The sequence below is a fragment of the Cavia porcellus genome, unplaced genomic scaffold (genome assembly GCF_034190915.1).
Source record: "Cavia porcellus strain 051 isolate PalLab524CR breed Dunkin Hartley unplaced genomic scaffold, mCavPor4.1 scaffold_17, whole genome shotgun sequence".
Classification (NCBI taxonomy): Eukaryota; Metazoa; Chordata; class Mammalia; order Rodentia; family Caviidae; genus Cavia; species Cavia porcellus.
In genome coordinates, this window is record NW_026947500.1 from 15,886,780 (window position 1) to 15,906,679 (window position 19,900).

At 43.9% G+C, this 19,900-nt stretch overlaps 1 protein-coding gene and 1 long non-coding RNA gene across 7 annotated transcripts in view; one reads left to right on the top strand and one right to left on the bottom strand.

Moving 5' to 3' along the window:
• Nucleotides 1–17,080, bottom strand: part of Syk (spleen associated tyrosine kinase) — a 65,486-nt gene extending 48,406 nt beyond the window's left edge. For 3 of the 5 annotated variants that reach the window (XM_063227253.1, XM_063227251.1, XM_063227250.1), the window contains exon 1: nucleotides 15,197–17,079. The gene's annotated coding sequence lies outside the window, so the exon portion shown is untranslated. Of the gene's footprint in view, nucleotides 1–15,196 lie in introns of all 5 variants that reach the window. The other 2 variants (XM_063227252.1, XM_063227247.1) reach the window with 2 other exon arrangements.
• LOC106027182 (uncharacterized) lies at nucleotides 632–17,254 on the top strand. Of its 2 annotated transcripts, XR_010040032.1 has the most exons (4): nucleotides 632–1,038; nucleotides 1,249–1,443; nucleotides 9,487–11,397; nucleotides 14,436–17,254. It is a non-coding gene; the product is annotated as an uncharacterized LOC106027182 (long non-coding RNA). The 2 variants fall into 2 exon arrangements; XR_001200746.2 differs by lacking the exon at nucleotides 9,487–11,397 and having other exon boundaries at nucleotides 648–1,038.
• The last annotated feature ends 2,646 nt before the right edge of the window (nucleotides 17,255–19,900 follow it).

A 19,900-nucleotide genomic window follows, 5' to 3' on the forward strand; every position in this document is an offset into this window, starting at 1 on the left:
GACACAGTCTCACGGTGAAATGCCATCTGCCCTGTTTTGATGAGGTATGAGGCCTGCATCAGATAAAGCTGTTTGAACATGGACTTTTAAACTCTGAGTCAAAATAAACCTGTTTTGAATATAAACTACATTGGGTAGTTTTATAGCAACAAATGCACTAAGACATATGTACACATCCTGCTATGAATGTTTCTCTACACAGGCTTTTACTGCATCTCCAAACTTTCTCTAAGTTGTGCTTTCATTTTTATGCAGTTTTTTTTCAAAACATTTAATAATTCTTTTGAGACTTCTTTGACTCATAGGTTATAAAGAAGTCTATTTAATTTCCAAGCACTGGGAGACGAGTGTGTGTCCGTTCTTTTTGTGATTACCTAGTTTAATTTTGTTTTGTTCCAAGAAAATAATTTGCATGAATTTTATTGGTTTAAATTTGTTCACATGTTTTTCAAGAACATCTTTTATCATGGTGAATGGTCCAAGTAAGCTTGAAAAGAATGTGCATTTTTCCACTTTTGGATTGAACAGTTTATAAATGTCAAGTCCATTGATAGTGCTGCTCAGGCTTCCAGAGCCTTACTGATTTTCTGTCTCTTTGGTGTGTCAGCTACTTACACAGGGAAAAGGAAATTTCCAGTCATAATAGTAGACTTGTATATTTCTCTCCTCAGTCTAACCAGTGTTTGCCTTATGGATTTTGATGCTGTATTGTTATATGCATATATGTTTAGGAGCATTACATTTTCTGGGATATTTGATTCCTTTATCACTATGTAACAATTTATTTGAAGCACTGATATATTCACTGTGGGGACTTTGTCCTTTAAGTGACACAGGAAGTCAGGAGGGTGCAGGAATATGAGTAATTCACTTGGGGATTTCCAGTTTGGGTAAGGCTCAGGCAGAGTACTTTTCCCTGAAGAGTAACTCTTTGTGTGGTGAAGCCTCCAGGTACACTTCATGACTATAACTCACCTCTTCTTCAGCCCAAGCCATGTCGGGCTCTTTATCAGATCTTCACCAAAATACCTCCATGAGGTCTGTATTAACCCTTTTTATTGTTTATATTTTTCAATATTTTGGTATCAAGGGTCTTAAGAGTGTTGGCTATATTGTCCTTCCTGCAACTGGTCAATTTCAAGAGATACTAAAACACTTCTATGTAAACCAACCAATCAAAAGCCTATCTCTCAATTACTTCCTTAGCAGGCTCTCACAAACCACACCATTGTTTCTCTCTCACTCCAGGCACAGGGACCTAGGGATGGATAGCCCGCTCCTGCAAGCCGAGATCATTCAAACCACCAACTCGACGCCTGCTTGGCTCCTTGCCTCATGTTCCCTGCAGAAGTCAGAATAAAGGCTCTTGCTGCTGCTGCTGCTCCTTCACTGGCCCTGCTGCTTCCCTTTGTGGTGTGCTGTGCCTCTCGTTCTCAGGGATCTGTGAGTATAAACATCCTCCTCCAGAGCAGTTGTTTGTTTGTGTGTTTGTGTGCCTCACCTACCTAATTAAACATATCCTGGTCTCCAGAGGGAGGATAAGCTCTCTGGAGGGAAAGCCCAAGAAAATAGGGGCTTTTCTGAGCCTACAATTTGTAGGAGCTTTTCTCTCTCAGTCTAGCCTGCAGTCAGTCTTCAGCAAGCCACCAAAATCACTATGTAATAACTTCTAGCACTGCTTGGCTCTGGTAGCTTCTGCCCCAGGTCAGCAGGTTTGCATCATCTCCTCTGGATGTGCCCATGTCTCCAGACACCAGGTGTTGATCTTTCCCGAGATCTCAGGTATCTGGTTAATTAAGAAAAGCCACTGATTCTCAGTGTGTCTGGCTGTCTTAAGGAGGACAGAAGAGTTCTTTGTGGGTTACAGCTGAAACGGATGACTGTCTCTCTTTGCTAATGTTTGTTTAGTCAGCTAATGTGTATCAGATGGTCTACAATATCTTCTCCACTGCACACTGATGGGTGAGGGGTTAAGACGTGACTGTCATGTAATCCATGGTCTCTAACTCTGACACACGTATGAGTGGATGGATGAATGATTATCTGACCCATAAGCATTTGCTGCATGAATGGCTGAGAGGTGAATGTAGTTTTATCACCAATTGCACATTTCCAATCCAAGGAATCCCAGGGCTCCCAGTCTTGTCCACTCCTCCTCACTCCAAATCACTACCAGAGGTCCCATGTCCCCAGGAACTCTGTTTCTTAACTGACATGCAGTGCACCCAGTTTCCAGGCTTTCTAAGACACTGAGACAGTCCAAAATGACTTCTGCCTCAAAATGTTAGATCCTTGTTTTGTTGTGTACTTAAAGAATACAGAAGGAAATAACGTTTAACACATTGCAACCAAATCGAACTCAATGAGCAAACTGACGAACTGGACTTTCCGGCAGGCTCCTTGGTCGACCACAATTTTGTCCAAAATTATGGAGAGACTGTGGGCCTTAATATCCCAATCCCTCTTTTTCCTCACACATGGCCTCTAACAAAGCTTGAGGGGTAAATCAAGACCACCAAAAACTAAAAACTAAAACACTCTGGGCTTTGTGCTTTGGAGGCAGTGTTTGCTTCTTTCTTCCGCTTTGGTTGAGCTGCATTCTGTAGACCTTATACCGAGCAGGACTCATCTGCAGCATCCCCAATGCCTCAGTTTTTGTGGGGTGAGAGGTGCCTGGGAAGTGGTTCCAAGTCCCACTCCAGAGTGGACAGAACCTGGGTCCAAAGACCAGCTGCACTGCTTTTACCCTTAAAGTTCTTTTCTTCCATGTGCACAATGAGACCAACACAACTCACCTCCAAGAGTTGGTCTGGGGATTCCACAGGAGGTGCTCCCTGTGGGCTGACAGACACGGCCTGCACTGGTGCTACTGGAGGAGGCAGAGGTGGCCCCCTGTGGGAGGATATGACCTCACTCCCAGAAAGCCTAGCCCACATATCCCTATTCACCAGACCCTGTGGGTCTGCTGCTTCACACAAGCTCAAGGAGTACAAAGTCACATTAGTTAAATTAGGTGGGTGCAGTGTGTCCTGACTGTGGCCATCTTGAGCTCAAACTGCCATACTTACTCCTGAGTAACCCTGGGCTGTTTTCCCGCACAGCTTCCTAGTGTACTGTAGACCCCTAAACCCAGTACAGTCGTGTGTGGGGCTTTCCCACTGCTCTCTGGCTCCAGAAATATGCCTGACTCTTTGATGCTAGCTGAAGATAAACTAGGTATAGCCTGGCTTGGATGAAGTCATTGTTATCTGCATCTCTATCTCTATCTCTGCATCTCTATCTCTATCTATCTATACCTATATTTATACCTGCACCTGTACCTATACCTGCATCTCTATGCCTCTTCTTCTGACCCAAGTGCCACATTTGCTGCTGCCCTTCAGTCAGAACATCCCCGGGAAATTTACTCTGTGCAGACCTGGATCTGTCTGCTTTTTGATTCGGTTTCATGGCACCAGTGCCTGGTTCTTACACACTGGCTGAGTTGTCCTGGAACATCTATATTACTGTCTTGATAAAACAGAGGTATACTGAAGTATTTAGGGAAAACTTCTGTGTCTATAGTTTACTCTAAAAACACTTGAGTCAAAAAAGATAAAGCTAATATGACAAACTATTCCTACAACAAAGTCATGCTTGCTTATATATCATGTTCTTTGACTGGTCATAAGTCAGAATATATTTGTTATAAAAATTTAGATTTTTCTCACATAAAACATAAAAGCAAAATGCCATCAACTCACCATCCATGATGTGGATGCTAAAGCCAAGACCTGTTGGCCACTAGTCTACCTGCATGGAGGCCCTGTGACAGTTCACCTTGTCACCTTGGTGGGCCTGAGACACCTACGGGTCAGTGAATCACACTTCCAGGTGAGTCTGTGATGGGCAAGGGGGGCCTGAATGGGGAGACCCACCCGAATTTGGGCACACCACCAAATGGACTGCAGACAGGGTGAGTTGAAAGCAGCAGCCTAAGGAAGCCTATAGCACAGCCCCTCCCCCTTCTTCCCTCTGCTGTCGTGATGTGACCAGCTCTGCTCCCCTCCACCACCTCAGCCATGACGCTCTGGAGTCATTTATCTCACGCTTCCCAAACAGTATCAGGCACAGCAAGAGTCCGCCAATCAAGTGAGCCCATGTACAACACAAGTGAAGAAGTCTCTTCACTTGTGGATTATAAAAAGATTAAACTATTTCACAAACATGATTCTTAATAAAAATAGCCACACTGATCTGGTTTTAAAAATTATTTCCAGGCTTTGTACACAAGAAAAGCACAATATAGTTGTCATTACTTAAGGTAGTATGTCCCAAAAGGTCACCTCCAACACTGAATTAGCAGACACTCAGCCACTGCTCCTTGGGAGCTCTGATTCTAATCACTGTCATCAGCTGTCAGTGCAAGACCTCGTCTTGTGTTTCTGTTTAGAAATGCCTTACTGAATACATTCTGTGACTCATTATCACTGACCTCGTGACCAGCAGCACTGTGACTTGTGCTTCAGCAAGGTTCGCTACAGCTTTCCCCACTGGGCACGCAGCAGCTTCTCATGCTGAGGGACACTGACAGCCATTCAGCACTATAGCTGGAACTCACCCGAAACACCACCATCACCAGAGAAAAGCACAAAACACGCAAAACCCCTGGCACCCAACGACCAGGAGAAAGGATGCTTGTTCACAGCGTGAGCTACAGCCCAGCCTCAGAGCTCTGCCCTGTTCTCTTCAGCTGGAGCACACACACTGCTGGCTTCCCTCGGTCACCTGTGCAAGTTCACAACTCACCAGGAACTATTTGCACACACGGTCTGGGGGTTAGGGTAAACTGTTCTGAGGCAAATTCACAAACACAGAACCCAAATAAAGAAGATCAACTATGTATTCTCTCACTCAAGAGTACTAAATGTGATTCAGATTCACTCTTTACCCAAACTGAATACTCCTACAGATCCTCAGCGGTCAAAAACAAGCTAGACAGGAAAGTACAGGTTATTACACAAAACAGCGCAAGCACAAACAGATTTCAAGTGCACGCATGTGCAAGAATTTTGTACCTCAGCTCATCTTTGCTCCTGATGGTCACATCTCCCTGCTCACCCCTAATAATACCTCCAACCGCTTTCAGAAGCATGGGTTTATTTACATTTATTGAAAAGTGTGAGTCAACTGGCTTTACCACGAGGGGACCTGGCATGTGTGACCAACAAGTGGCACAGCACACTTGCTCTGGGTCGGTGAGGCAGCTGCGATAGGAATGACAGCCCTGATACCCATGGGCCTGAGCTCTGGCCCAGCCGGGGTGAATCCCTCTCCATCTCCTCACCCAGTAAAGGCCTAGGGCTTCAACATTTTTGGAAGATTCTTCTTTTAGGAAAAATGAAGACAGACATGTTAAAACAACAATATTTATCAATTTTGAGGGTGTCGTACTTTTCCACAGTTTTAAAATTAAAATCCATTGCTGCTCAAGTCCCTCACATAAACAAGCATAGTGGTATTTACATGTAATCTACATATACCTTCCTGTATACTTTAAATCATCCTTGGATCACCTACAATACCTTGTGCAATGCAAATACCATATACATAATTGTTATATTGTACCATTGAGATTGATGAAAAGAAAAATACTCTGTTCAATATAGTCACATTTTAAAATCATACTGTCTTCCTGAGTTTGGTTAAGCTGTCCAATGGCACCTGTGTTCTGGACCGCAGATATCTAACCCAGGCTGGATTAGCTTGGTCTTATGACTTGAGTCTAGATATCACCCCCCTAACCTGACTCTGTGAGGCTCTTCAGAAGTGGCTGGATCTAGAGTGTGATGCTGGGACCCAGGGTGTGGCGTTGCTCCACTGGTCCATTGATTGGGTTGGCACAGTTCTGGGTGTGCATAATGGGAAGGGTCTCCCTAGGTGTGGTGCCATCCTCCCTAAGGGTGTGCAGCCTGGATAGAAGATGGAAGGGACAGAAGGAGGCTGCTGCCCCTGCTTGTTGGTTGGTGCTTGCTGCTTTTGTCGGCCCTGTTCTGCCTGAATGATTTCTCCTCTTCCATGGCCCTGTGCTATGCTACCCTGCCTTGGAGCCAGCCATCTACTAACTGAAACCTCTACAAACCATGAGCTCAATAAACCTTTCCTCCTTTAACTTTGGATGTCAGGTATTTTGTCTCAGCGACGAGACAAGTAATTAAAATACCCTGGTTTCTCCAAGGCTCTGTTCTTATTTATAAGGCCTCTGCAAGGCACTTGGTTGGAGTCAGTTCTATTTCCATGGGACTCCTTCACAGCAGCCCACAGACTAGAACTACAAAAGCATGGGGTGTGAATGTGTGTGCACACATATTGGTGAAGCTACTACGCTGTGGCGATTGCTTGGGTACTGAGGATGAAAGGGGCAGTTCCCTGTGTACAAAACTCAGGCTGCGATCTCACAGAGTAGGGCACATGTGTGCCCATCAATTCCCAGCTTTGGATTCCCAGAAGAAAACTGGGCACCACGGTGTTAACACACAGCAAGTGGCAAATGTTACCTGCAAGGCCCTTCCCATGAGCAGCAGCCGTAAGGGCTGAGAAGGGCAGGAGGTGGGTAAAACCCCTCCCTGGGGGATGATGCCATGAGGCTCGGGTCTACCTGGTACCAAGCAGCTCTTGTTGTGGTCATGGAAATACCTGTCTTCTGACACTGTCCCTAGGCACAGAGCTCTTGCAATGTGACAAGGGTGACTGCTACCCAATCTCCTAGTTTTATTTAATTTTAAGTAACTGAAATGCAAATAGCCACATCCATCCTGAACACCTCCAGGATACTCTGGATTGTGGTCCAGGCTCATCCCTAGCAGAGAAATTCCTCTAACTTGGGTTAGACTTAGAGGCTCTGTATTTTCTTTTTCTTAAGGGGTTGACGTATTTTCTCCAGTGTTTAATTTGTTGTATCCAAAGTACATTTGATAGAGCAAAGTGTTTGAAAGAAACTTTTCGAATGCCCCAGGTAACACCAAAGAGGTGCCATTCTGGAAGTACTAATCAAACAGGACTATAGCATGGTCTCCAGCGAGACCCTTCAGAAATAGATGCAAGGACTGCGGCCACATGACAGTGTTCTAGAGCATCCCAGAGCTTCAGTGTCACAGTGGTGCCATGAGCCCCGGGTACCCTTGTCCAATGATTGTGGCTGGAAGGAAGAGATGGGGACAATACCTCCACATGTTGCTTACTAATTTCCAAAGATAGTGTACAGACTGCTTGCTTCCAAGTCAGGCGACACCACAGAGCCAAAGCCACTCTGCTTCTGCGGCCTGCCCTAGTCTTTTAAAGTCACGCTGCTTGTAAGAGACCTGATTTTTCAATTGCTCAGTGCCAGTAGCTATTTTCCCTTGACTTCTCACCCTTATCCATGAACACTGTGCAGATGGCCTCTTCTGTGCAAGTTGGTCGGCTGGGTGCTTTGCATAGAGCACTGGGACCTGACGAGAGCCCAAGGGGTGGGGTATTTTTAGCTTCATCTGATAGAAGAGGTGGTGAGAGTTTATGTGCATCAAACTCTAGGGCCTGGTGTCTTGACCACAGCGCCCCAGGGAGGGGCTTGGGAACCACTTCTTTGAAGTGGGCATTTGTGTGCCAAAGCCATGGTCCTAGAAATTTCACCATGAAGTGTGTGCAGCAGGTCTGGGGGCTCCTGACGACTGCAGCACAATGCCACAGAGGCATCTAGGGCAGTGGCGGTCAGCAAGTCCTTCTCAGGTGGTCCACAGTAACAGCAGCCTTTGGTCACCAGCTGCCCCAGCCTACAAAGCCCAGACAAACAGCCACAGACACCAGGAAACCATAGCCCAGGGTCTCAACCAGGAGGGGAGTGTTTGTGTCCTTCTCATCAGAAAAACATTTCACATGAAGCAGGCACATAACAAATGGTCTGCGGTGGAACAAGAATAACACGAAAAAATTATTGCAAAGACAGAAGCTTTGGGTAGAAATCAGCGTGGGTAGAAAATGTAAAGGTAGGAGTGCATGTTCCTTCTCTGAGAATTATTTTATGTGTGTCTGCCTCCTACAAGTGAGTCAGTAGTGTGTTGAGAGCACGGCACCCAACACCCCCACATCAATGCTTTCCTCCCAAATTTCTGCAGTGACAGGCTGCATGGAGACAGGTTTCCATGCAAAGGAGTGTCCATCACACACACACACACACACACACACACACACACACACACACACACACACGAGACACAGAGAGAGAGAAAGAGAGAGAGAGAGAGAGAGAGAGAGAGAGAGAGAGAGAGAGAGAGAGAGAGAGCAAATACGGGGGACTACTTTGTGCTGCCCAATCTGCAATCCTGCAATCGAGGGCACACAGAGCTGGCGTTAAACCCTGCTCCTGATTCCAATCCTGAAAACTGGTCCTCCTCCGAGATGAACGTGTGTGCTATGAGCTCCTACTGACTAGTTCTGCAGTCCTCCCACCCCCATCTGCTGCGTGAGAAGGCTGGATGGGAAGGTTGCAGACCTGACCACACCAGTATCTCTGGCAGTGGCTCAGGCATCAGAAGACGAGGTGGGCTCCCAGGCAACAGTGCACAAACACATTTGAAAACCTCAGCCACCACGGCTGGGTACCCTTGGGCAAGCCACCTGGCCTCCTGAAGTATCCTCCTCCCGCCTCTGAAGACAGAATCGTCCACTCAGTCCTGAGGGATGGTGTGGATCGATGTTAGTTCATTCCTGATCCCACCCTATTCACACCTTTTCTTTCCCCAAGGAAACCTTATTTTATTATTTCTCTGAGTTGAAAAAAAACACACACTCATCAGCATCAGAAATATCAGAAGTGTACATTTCTCATCTTTTTTCCTCCAAACCCATTCTAGTCCCCTTCTAGGTAACTGCTGCCCCAGTTTGGTACATATGCTCTTCATATTTACACACAGACACACATGCATATTTGCATAGGCAGAAATGCATTTATATGCAGTAAGTGACACTCCAGTGTGAACTCCATCAAATGCATGCATGAGTTTTAAAAATATATCATATTACATTTTGCTTTTTCATTAATATGATTTGAAACATCTTTATCTCTTTATGCAGAAAAACTTTACATTTTTAAAAAGACTGCACAGGATCCAATACCTACATTATAGTTTATTCAGCCAGTTCTTACACTGATATATATATTTCCCCCCTTTTCAGGTACTGTAACATCAAATGGTGCAATGAATTACTGTATGCATACACATAACTACTCACTTTCGTCAACCTGTATGTGTAGTAAGTTCCTAAAAGTGCAAGGATTGCCTCAAGCATTTGAGGGTTTCAAGTTTCAGAAGATATCAACAAATGGCTCTGCCAATGTTCAGCTGGGGTTTTCTCCTTATTAATTTGGAATTAATTTCTTCGCTCCATATGAAGGAAACCAATGCAGTTTCTAGAGCTTACCTAGAAGAAGTAAGCTGCAAGGAATTTCTTGCATATCTCTCTTTGCAGGCGCTGTGGAACCTTTCCTTGAGAGAAGCACTGACATCCACCTGCATCATGAGTGTTACCACAGCTGAATGCAAATAAGCCTAAAATTTTCCTTTTCCTCCCACTCCATCCCAACTCTTCACAACACCAAGTACTTCTGCTTCCCACCTCTCAATAGGAAAGCACTCAGACAGCAGCAATCCTGCCCTCAAAGGGCAGATATTGTACTAGTCAGCCTTGCATCATTATAGCGAAATACCCAGGTCAGGCTACTTATAAAGAAAATCAGACTTATTTGGCTCACAGGTGGGAAGTTCACAGGTCTGGTGCTTATATTGGCTGTTCTGGTGAAGGTCCCATGGCAGATGTGGATAGTAAATGGCAGGCAACAGTCTCATCTTGAGTCACAGAGCAGAGAGGAAAGAATCAGGCTTGCTCCTTTTATTATAAGTCTGTTATGAGGACTCAAGGTTTGCATGGGAAGCACTGTAATCAAGGCAGGATTCCAAGAGATACAAGAACCTCCCACTTAAGCTCCACAGAACCTCCCAGTATTAACTGACTGGAGACCATGTCCCTGGGAGGACACTCACATCACTTTGGGAGCCACTGCAGACATCTGGTGTGGACCAAGAGTGGTGCACACTGTTCCTGCCTTGGGGAGGAGCTTCCGGTATGACCTTAGTTCTCTCTGGACGTAGGCTTGGAAGTGAACTTACTCTGTGAAAGGTAGCCACAGCACATCAGGTTTTGGCGTATTAACATCTTATGGGGTAAGGATACTTTGTCCAAGCCCTATGGAATTTGCTGTTTCTCTGTGGGTTGCATTAGGTTGTCCCTAAGATTCCTGTCACTTCCAAGAGCTATGCACATGATTCTAAGGAAGGTAGGCTTGGTTTGGACAGGCAGGAAATATATTTAGTAAACAAATTTCAAGACATTCTTCAGTTACTGACCTATGTGCAGCACAACTGAATAGTCAGTGTCAGAATGCAGCAATAAAATGAGAGTCCAGAAAAGAAGAAAGATGAAACCAAGAATTTACTTGGTATATCTCTGTCTTTGTGGACATTTCCGTCAAGAGGGATTCTGGTGTTATGTCAGACAAGTAGGAGGAAAACTGTAACAGACATAGTGCAAGCCAAGCAGCAATCCCCAAAAACAAAACAAGTTTTACCCTAGGAAAAACAAGGGGTATGAGAAATAAAAAGTTATCACTGGCTGGCGATTTAGCTCAGAGGCACAAGCCTGCATGGCATGTGCAGTCATGAGTTAGATCCCGGGTACCAAAAAAAAAAGGTACCACAATATGTTGTGCGTATCTATTTGTTGTTGTTATTACAAAATACCCGAAGGTTGGCATTTTATAAAGAAAAGAGTCTTATGCTGGTGACCATTTTTGAGGCTGGAAGTCCAAGATGGGGCAGTCCCATCTGGTGAGGACTATGTCAGGGCATGATCAACAGCATTATGCAGGAGCCCAAGCAAGGTGGACTGATCACGTGGTAAGACAGGAAGCCAGATATACAGGTTATTGTGGGCCCGCTCATGCAGGAACAAACCAGCTCCATGCCAGCACTACTAATCCCTTCTCAGGAATCTGTCCATGGTCCAGTCACTGCCCAATGGCTCTGCCTCTCAAGAGAACAACCACCACCTCCCAGAGGAGGGTCCCACTGCCCAGGGATCAGGCTCCCAGCACGTGAAGTAGGGACACACTCAAATCACATCCAGACCACAACGTGTGTCCAAGGTCCCAGCTCTTCAATCTGAGGGGCCACACCCCTTGCTGCTGTCCTGGAACGCTGGGCAGTGGGCTCCCAGCTGCTGTGCTGTCTGGAACATGCAGAGACCTGAGTGGAGACCTGGTGGCTGTCAACTACACTTCAATGATCAAAGCAAAGTAACCACTGAAACCTCTGCAATCTCAAGGTCAGAGTTATTATCCTGGGGGCGGGGGTGTGAGAGGTGGTCTAAGCCCTTCCAATTTAATTCTCAGAAGAGGAAGTCCCAGACACTGCCTGAAACTGCTACACAAAAACAATTAGGAAATACACTTAGTATAAGCAAATGAGGATAGTTCTAGAAGAAATAGTTCAAAAGATGGAAGGCATGCTTTAGGGGAAGAGGAAAAGAATAGTGCTAGCTGTTACAAGTTAAGATTAAATAAAAAGACAAATTAACTCAGATCAAACCAAACCATTTCCATGGCAACTAAAAAGGAACTGTCAAACTCACAAAGAATGAGGAGTTATCAGCAAAGATAAACTGATGGATTAAGAAAATAATAAGGTGCATATTGGGCATTGAGATATTTTTATATTAACCAAATGTTTGAAAATTAGGCTGGGTAGTTTTCGCCTCTGACCTTTGGGCTGGCTTCCAGGAATAAATACGCAGTTTCAAAGAAACAAGAGAATAGAGAGTGAGCCACTTTTAGATTTGTTAAACCAAATGTAATATAAGTAAAAAATGTATACTGCTCTTTATCTATCTTTGGCTTTGGCTAAATTTATATTTAAGATTTCAATTCAACAACTTTTCAAGAGACAGAGTAAAATGTACATAAAACTGACTCATAAAGAAAACAAATCAAATGGATATAAGCTAATATGTCATAAAAATGTGACCTTCCCCACAATCCAACCAGTCTAGTTCTTTTTTTAATCTTCTGTTTTTCATTAGAAAAATCTCTTTTTCCATAAACCCAAGGTGGCCAATTTGATTGTAATCACTTATTTTTGGTATGTTGTTTGACCTCTGCCTTCAGACTTTAATTGCGTTAGAAGGGAGGAAAAAAAACTCGCGTGGTGTGTGTACATTTAAAAAACTCCCCAAATGTCTAAATTCTCATTTATTTCCTCCCAGTAACAGAAAAACCAGTGGAGAAGTAGAGGAAAAATGTATGTAAAAACCTACAAAAGGCGGGTAGAAGAGGTGAGCTGAGGAAGGGGTAGCTGGAAAGAATAGAATCTAATCATTGCAAATTGAGAAAGCAGAAATTACCTTGGATTACAAAGACTGCCCTAGGGGCTGAGGATTTAGCTCAGCAGCATAAGCGCCTGCCTTGTAAAGCAGGCAGTCGTGAGTTCGATCCCCGGTACCGATAAAAGGAAAAAGACAAAAACAAAAAAAAAAAAAACCCACTGCTCTGGCATTCCTCAGGTAGAGATAACAGAATTAGATAGAGCCAGCCGCAGAGAGAACACAAAACTGTCTTTCTCTCAAGAATATTCCGCAGCTGTAAAGGATGACGATACCAGTTCCTGGGTAATTTCTGCTCTTTCACTCAAATCACATGACTGTGGGAAACTCGGAAACTGCTGTTAGAAGCTGTAACTCTTACTTGAAGGATCCGTATTTTGAATGATTTGTTAGTGATATATTGCTATTTCAAAGGTGATGGACAGAGTCGGGATTGTCTGTGTATTTACCAGAAAGACTGAGATATGGAGCTATCTAAACACAATTTGCTTTCAAAGCAGATATTAATTCAAGGGAACCAGGAGTCAAATACCACAAACTCAGTTCCTCAGCCTCAACTCTGAAAAGCAAGTTGGGTTTTTTTTCTTTTGTTTTGTTTTTATTGTTTTGTGAATTTTAAGGAACTTAGTGAGACCCTGTCTCAAAATAAAAAGGGCTGGAAATGTAGCTCAGTGCAGAGGCCCAGTACCACACACACACCTACAAAGAGACACAGTGAGTATATACCACTTTGATTTCAAAGTAGCTGGTAACTCAAGGGAATCAGAAGTCAAACACCACAAACTCAGTTCCTTAGCCTAGGGTCTGAAAAGCAACTTTTTAACAATAGTTTTGTGAATTTTAGGGAACTTTATTCAGTGACAGTACCTGCCCTAACGTGACATACAGCTAGTCTTTATTAATTTTGTGTAACAATATTCATACTGTCCAACATGAAAGTGCAGAAATATTAACGTGTGGGGTGAAAGGGTACTATCAGACTGTACTGGAGCTAGTTGTAACCAGCAGTCAGTATATATGAATGCCTTTCTATATTCTGATATGTAGCTTCGAACTTTAAATTCTAAGTTCTGAAAAATCCTGAATTCCAAAACACAGGCTGGCTGCTGCCTGACTACAGATACGTATTGAATTGCCTAAATGAAGTTCAACTAGGAGGTCTTTTGTCTAACAAGCAGAGCAACATTAAGTATGAACCCAAGAAAGACCATTTAGAGGAATGATTTCTGAAATCTAAACCTGGGAATAAAATAATCCCACCAACTGCATCTCTTCAAAACAGTGAAAACTCAAAGCTCATATCTCATTTGTATCTTGAAGGAAAACATGAAAAATATTCTAAGACTATATAAAAAAAACTCAATATGGCACTTCAAATACAGAAAACACAAGTCAATTTTTATTTATTGTAACATGTCTCTAAATACATTAATATAAAAGTATGCTTTGAATAGAATAAAATTTGAGAAAATAATTTCAACAGGCAACCTTTTTCTCTTAAAGCGCCTAATATTCTATAAACAAGTCTTTTAGCTCAAATACAAATACATCCATGCACTATCTGGACTTTCCTTGCAGAGAAAAAGGATACATCATGTATTAAAAAATTGCCATGTAAACAATGAAGTTATCAGATGATAGAAATCAATTCTATTCTAGAAATTCTCGGGCATCATAGTTCTTTTTTTGAAACGTAAAAGATTCAGATATGTCTCTTCTGCAACGTTTTCAATTTTTATTTTTATTGGTATATGTTTGCAGTACATGCTTACATTTCTCCTGGGGAGCGGGTACAGGTACACAACACAGTTTAATTCTCCTTTCATCCCCTTCGCCTCTCCTCCCTTTTTCCCCCTCCACCTCGGTTCCCAGCTCCCTACTTCCTGTATCTTTTATTTTCCTCTATATTTATACCTTGAGTTTCTCATATAACACAAACTATGTAGCTTCTTTCTGTTTTGACTGTATACTACTATGTTTTCAAGGTTTAAAAAATGAAGAGAAGGACATAAGTAAAGAGAAAATCCACAGTTTTACTGGGCCTCAGCGCAGTCTTTGGTCGGTCAGTCGGGCGAAGAAGCTGGTAACAAGATCTGCGGCTTCCAACGTCAACAGACGCAGGGGCCCACCTCAGCAATGCCTCTGCAACCTCTGAATACTCAAACAATAGAATGAAATCCACCTGTACCGTTTTGGGTGGATTTAAGATTGGGGGGCCACACTACCTCCCCAAGTGTTTAATTCGAAGTCAGGTTCCTCTACGTGTTACAGGCCGGGCTCCTTAAGACTGAAAACGCGTCCAACAGAACACTGGTGCTCAACATTAGCGGGCTCAGAAATGTTCGCTCCTCCACTCTACTGCTTCTTTCTTTGCGGAGCGAAGGGTGCGAATGCACACAGCCTCGGGACCCACAGGAACGGGGCCACGCCGGGCCTCCTGCACAGGAGCCTCGCCAGTGTCCCAACCCGGGCTTCCCAGGAGCCCGCCGCTCCGCACTTCCGGTTCCCAAGATCCTGGCCCCTCCATCCCCGCGCAACAGTGGGACCCCGCGCCTAGGTTCCGGAGGGAAGCTGCCACAATCTGCCCTTTGTAGTGCGTTTATCCCATTTCCCCCTATTTTCAAAGGGCACCAGCCCGCGAACACTTGCCCTTGCCCAGGTATCGGTGGGCACTCTCCATTTGCCGCGTCCCTGCCCGAAAGCCTCCAGGGAACACCGTGGGGAGGAAAAGTGCGGCTACACCTACCTGCGCCAGGTGAGGCGGGGTAGTTCCGGCGCGGTTCGGGGTTTCCTGCACGGCTCGGACGATTCCGGCGCGGCTCGGGAGCCCGCTCGTCGTTACTCGCCTGTCGCCTCAGCCGCCTCGAGTATGGCGCTTCTTCGTTTCGGGCAGCTTTCTTGTGTTGCCCCGCCGACCGCGCCCTGGCGCCCGGAGCGCGGTCCCTCCCGCTGTGCGGTTGCCGGGAAGAGGACTTGGGCCCCGGGCTGCGGAGCGCGGGCCGGAAGCCCCTGCCAGGGCGGCGCCAGAGCTGGCGGAGGCGCAGTCCCCGCTCCGCCGCCCAGCGCTGCCGTGGGCGCCGAGCGCTCGGAGCCCGAGCCTTGCCGCGGTCCTAGAACGGGCTGAAGCACGCACCCCTTTCTGCAGTTTCCTGTGAAAGCCGTCAGCAGTCGCCTGCTCACCACCACATAATAACCAGTCCTGCTGAGGCAGGAGCCCCGAGGGCGCAGGAGCCGAGGACGAGAACCGCCACGAAGTCTCTGCGGGGAACTTCTGCAAGGATGCCCTGCAGCCCCCTGCACACCCGGCCTTGGACTCCTGCCGCCCACCTGAGTGATCCAGGTAGCAAGGATTCGGGCTTCCAAACAGCTTGTGCAGTCCTCCTCAAAACTTCCCCGGCCTTAGTCTCCTAGCGTTTCGAGTGTAAGGCTGATTTTTTCATCAGGGTACATGAACATGGGTCGGTGAGACCCACGCTTAGTCTGTAGAGTATTTCTGTTGATGAATTACTAACTGTAACTTTGTGAGTTTAATTATATTAAACAGTGAGTACTTAACGGGAAAAAAATCACAAAAATAAAATGCTGAGGTTTTTAGTATTTGTCTAAAAAAGCATCGAAATTTGAAACATCGACTGCTTTTTGGGTGTACAAAGAACATTAGAAATAAATTCCAATATGAGTTGCAATGAAAATACCACTAGCACTCTACCAAAAAAAAGTCTTCAGTTATCACACCTAGCAGTCTGCACACAGGACAACAGCACATTCCATACACACGCACTGCTTTACTGACAGCACAGGTCCCTTGTTTTCCTGGCCTCTTTTGGACATACTGGAATTTCAGCGATCTTGCTGTTGTGTCAGGAAGTTCTTAGTGTATAATGTGTGATTCACAGGGACAAAATATCAACAAATTATTAAATTCTTCGTATTGTGTGTTTAGAATAGACATCATATTTTCAAGCAGCTGTGTACTTCCTTAACAAAGCCTAAAAGATAACATCAGAAATAAATCCTATATTAACTACAATTTAAATACCAATAAAACTGTACCAGAAAAATAAGCTTTGATTCAACTGCACACCCAAGGCTGTCTTCACACATGACAACTCTATGTTCCATACACAAGTATTGCTTACACTGATAGTATGTTTTTGTTTTTCCCGTTCTTTCTTGTAGGGCACAATTGACATCTTTTTTGCTTTTTTGTTGTTGTGTTAGGTCTTTGTGATGCTGCACCCACTTCTTTACCTGTCAGCTCACCAGTGTGCCGCACAATTTTTTTTGCATAGTTCCCTAGAGAGAAACATGTTTTTCCTCTGCTGTAAATAATCTTTTATTAACTCTAGTTCCAATCCCCTAAGAAAATTTTCTCTGTGGAACTTAACACTTTTTATTTTCTTTGTAAACTATCAAACTATGCCACACATTTAGAATTGAATAAAGCACAACCATTGCCAACGTTTTGTATTTCAAGTGACATCATAGTTTCTGCATAACTCATGAATAACCTGTATACCACATTTGATTTTGTTGGAAGTTTGCATCTCAGGTTTCCCTTTTGGCCAGGTTTCCTACTAATTGTTACAGTGTTGAAATGTTGACATTAGCAGTATCAGTTTGCTTTTCTTTGTCATACACAAAGTTAATGTTATAGCTTTCTGAAATTCAAAGATTGTACAATGTTTTGAAATTGGAATTTGAAATTTCATTTGGGATTTCTGCTTTGTTCCTGTGTACAGTTCCTCAACTGGTCAACTTGTACTCTGTTAGCAAATAAAAACATCAATTGGAAATCGGTAAATCAACTGTCAAATGTCACATTGTAATTTGGGAAATGGGAGCAACAAATCTGTTCACAACATTATTCAGTTTATTACTATGTGAATAAGAACCTGATAGCCAAGTTCCAAGGTAAATGTCTAAATTGAAAAAATAGTAAGTCTTCATACCTACAAAGGCATACATTTTTAAACCCATGACTTTTCCAGAGGCCTTTTCCATTCCTGCAATCACAATGAGAAAGCTGTGCTAAATACAGCAGACCTATGAATGCTTTCAGTTCAGCTAGTGTAGTGTCATAAAAAGCACATTTTTGAATATGGCTATTGTTGTATACAGAATGTTTTACTTGTATTTTAGTCTTTGTGTATTTCACAATTTCCAACACCGAATGGCAGTGCTGGCATTCTGTCCAAAATGTTTCTCCCTTGCCAAGACTTTCACTGTATTTTCAGACCTCATTCTAACATTGGATCATTCTGTTTGTTTGTGGCCATTTTGCAGCATTTCAACTAGTCAAATATGTACTGTGGTTGCTGTTTTCTTCATCATCTGTATCAAGGTGGTGTGTATTCCCTGTGTCTGTGTTAGTTGATTTTTGTTCCTTTTCACTGTCACATGAACTCCGGCTCCCATGACCAATGTCAGAGTCATCATGATCATCACTTACCCACCCACACCACTCTTCTGTTATGAAATCATGTATTTGACCATAATAGATCATCTTCAACATCCATATATGAATATCTCATGATTCACTTTTGATCTCCTCCAAAACTTGCAAATCTTGTTCATGTGCCATTGTACTGAATTAGGTTACTTCTACCTGCAAAATCAAAATCTTTTTTTTTTTTTTTTTTTTTTTTTTAAACAAAGCTTGGAGTAATGTGGGTCTGTTTGGCCCTCTGTGATGCTGGGGTAAACATACGGAAAACCAGTTAGTGGGTGCATAAAGGTGGGTCCAAACTCTGTTTTGATACTTTTGCATACTCCTGGCTGTTTGTTACTCCAAGTGGGTAAACATAAATTGCTTCCCTATCCCTCGGCACAGCTGGCTAGGATAATTCTGAAGTACACAAGCACAGAGAACATTAAGGGACGGATATGCTGGACCCACACATTTGCCTCAAGGGTAATCCCCTCAGAGTTCACTGCAGTACACTTACCCCCACTGCAGTGCTTTGCTACTCCCCAAAACTCTTTTCAGAGACTCTTGTGTTTGGATTTAGACAAAGCTTTCCTCATTAAATTTTCCTCAAAGACCAGTATCCAGACCCTGATAAACACTGGTGGTCAGTGCCTGTTTTTAAAAAGCGGTAACCTGGGGGCTGGGGATTTAGCTCAGTGGCATAAGCGCCTGCCTTGCAAGCAGGCAGTCGTGAGTTCAATCCCCCAAAAAAGCGGTAACCTGAGCCCAGATACAGTAATCGGAGTGAGCTGTAATGTGTCAGTTTAGCATCTGCGGAGGAAAGGGGGTGTAGAGTGTTTTCCTTCAGCTGGCAGCAGTCCCTCAGCCTTTTCCACTTCAGGGATTGCTAGATTATCTCTTCCTTTGCTTTGTGCTATTATAATTTTAATCTAAGTGGAGGATTTTTATTATGATTATATGTTAGTTATTAAACTAAATTTGGCTTCAGTAACCTATCAAAATAGCAGTTTTTCCTAAATGGAGGCTTTGATTGTCCATAGGTTTTCGGAGTTGGCAGTGTGTCAGACGTGGGCATTGGTCCTGGGGTTTACATAGATTGTAAGTTTCGGAGGGGCTCTTGGGTGGTAGAGAGGAGGTGGAGTTATGGATTCATCTTTAAGGCTCCCTTTAGCATAACTGTGGTCCTCTCTTGGAATTACCATCAGTGTCAACTAGGATACTTGGCAGGATTTCTTAAAAATTAAAATCATTGCATAATTGCCTAGAGGGAAATTTTTGTTGTAATGTAACACATTCCTCCCAGCCTTTCTTCTTATCTGCCTTTACCTTAGTAGATTTTGATTTATAGTTTTCAGTGTAATGCATTCCAATAGCAACTATGACAAAATGCCAAGTCCTAAAAATGCCCTGCCCCGCCAATCCCTCTACCTGCTAGGCTTGAAGGCCTCCGACACCTTTACTGGTTGGTTGTTTGTGTTGGTGATTAAGCCCAGGACTGTCACAGAGATGCTTCCCCTGCCTTTGCTTTTTCCCCTACAAACTAAGTTGTCTGGGAGGCCTTGGACTTTCATTCCTCCTGCCTCAGCCCCCCAGAATGCGGGAATGACAGTCACATGCCACCACATCTGATGATGTGTTCACTCATACATGTCCTGATCCTGACCTGCAGATTTTTAAAATAGTAAATATATTTATTTTCCACAGTAATACCAGCACATGAAGGGTCTCTGCATCTATTTATGTTGTCTGTTTGTACTGTTTTCTGGTCATAGAGTGCTACTTCCAGTGTTCCTGGTGATCTTTCTCCGTGAGCCATTCCTTGTCCTGAAAAATTTATTTCTGAGGATTAGTTCAGGCCCAGGAAGAAGGTACTTTCTTTCCAAGACAGTTTGCCTTTATTCCTGTCCGACACCTAAGGTGGAATTAGACTTCGGGTGTTTTAAGGTAAACAGGAAGTTTGGAGCATATGAGCCTGGGCCGTGAATTGGAGTAGAACTTTGGTCATCTTGTGGCTGCAGT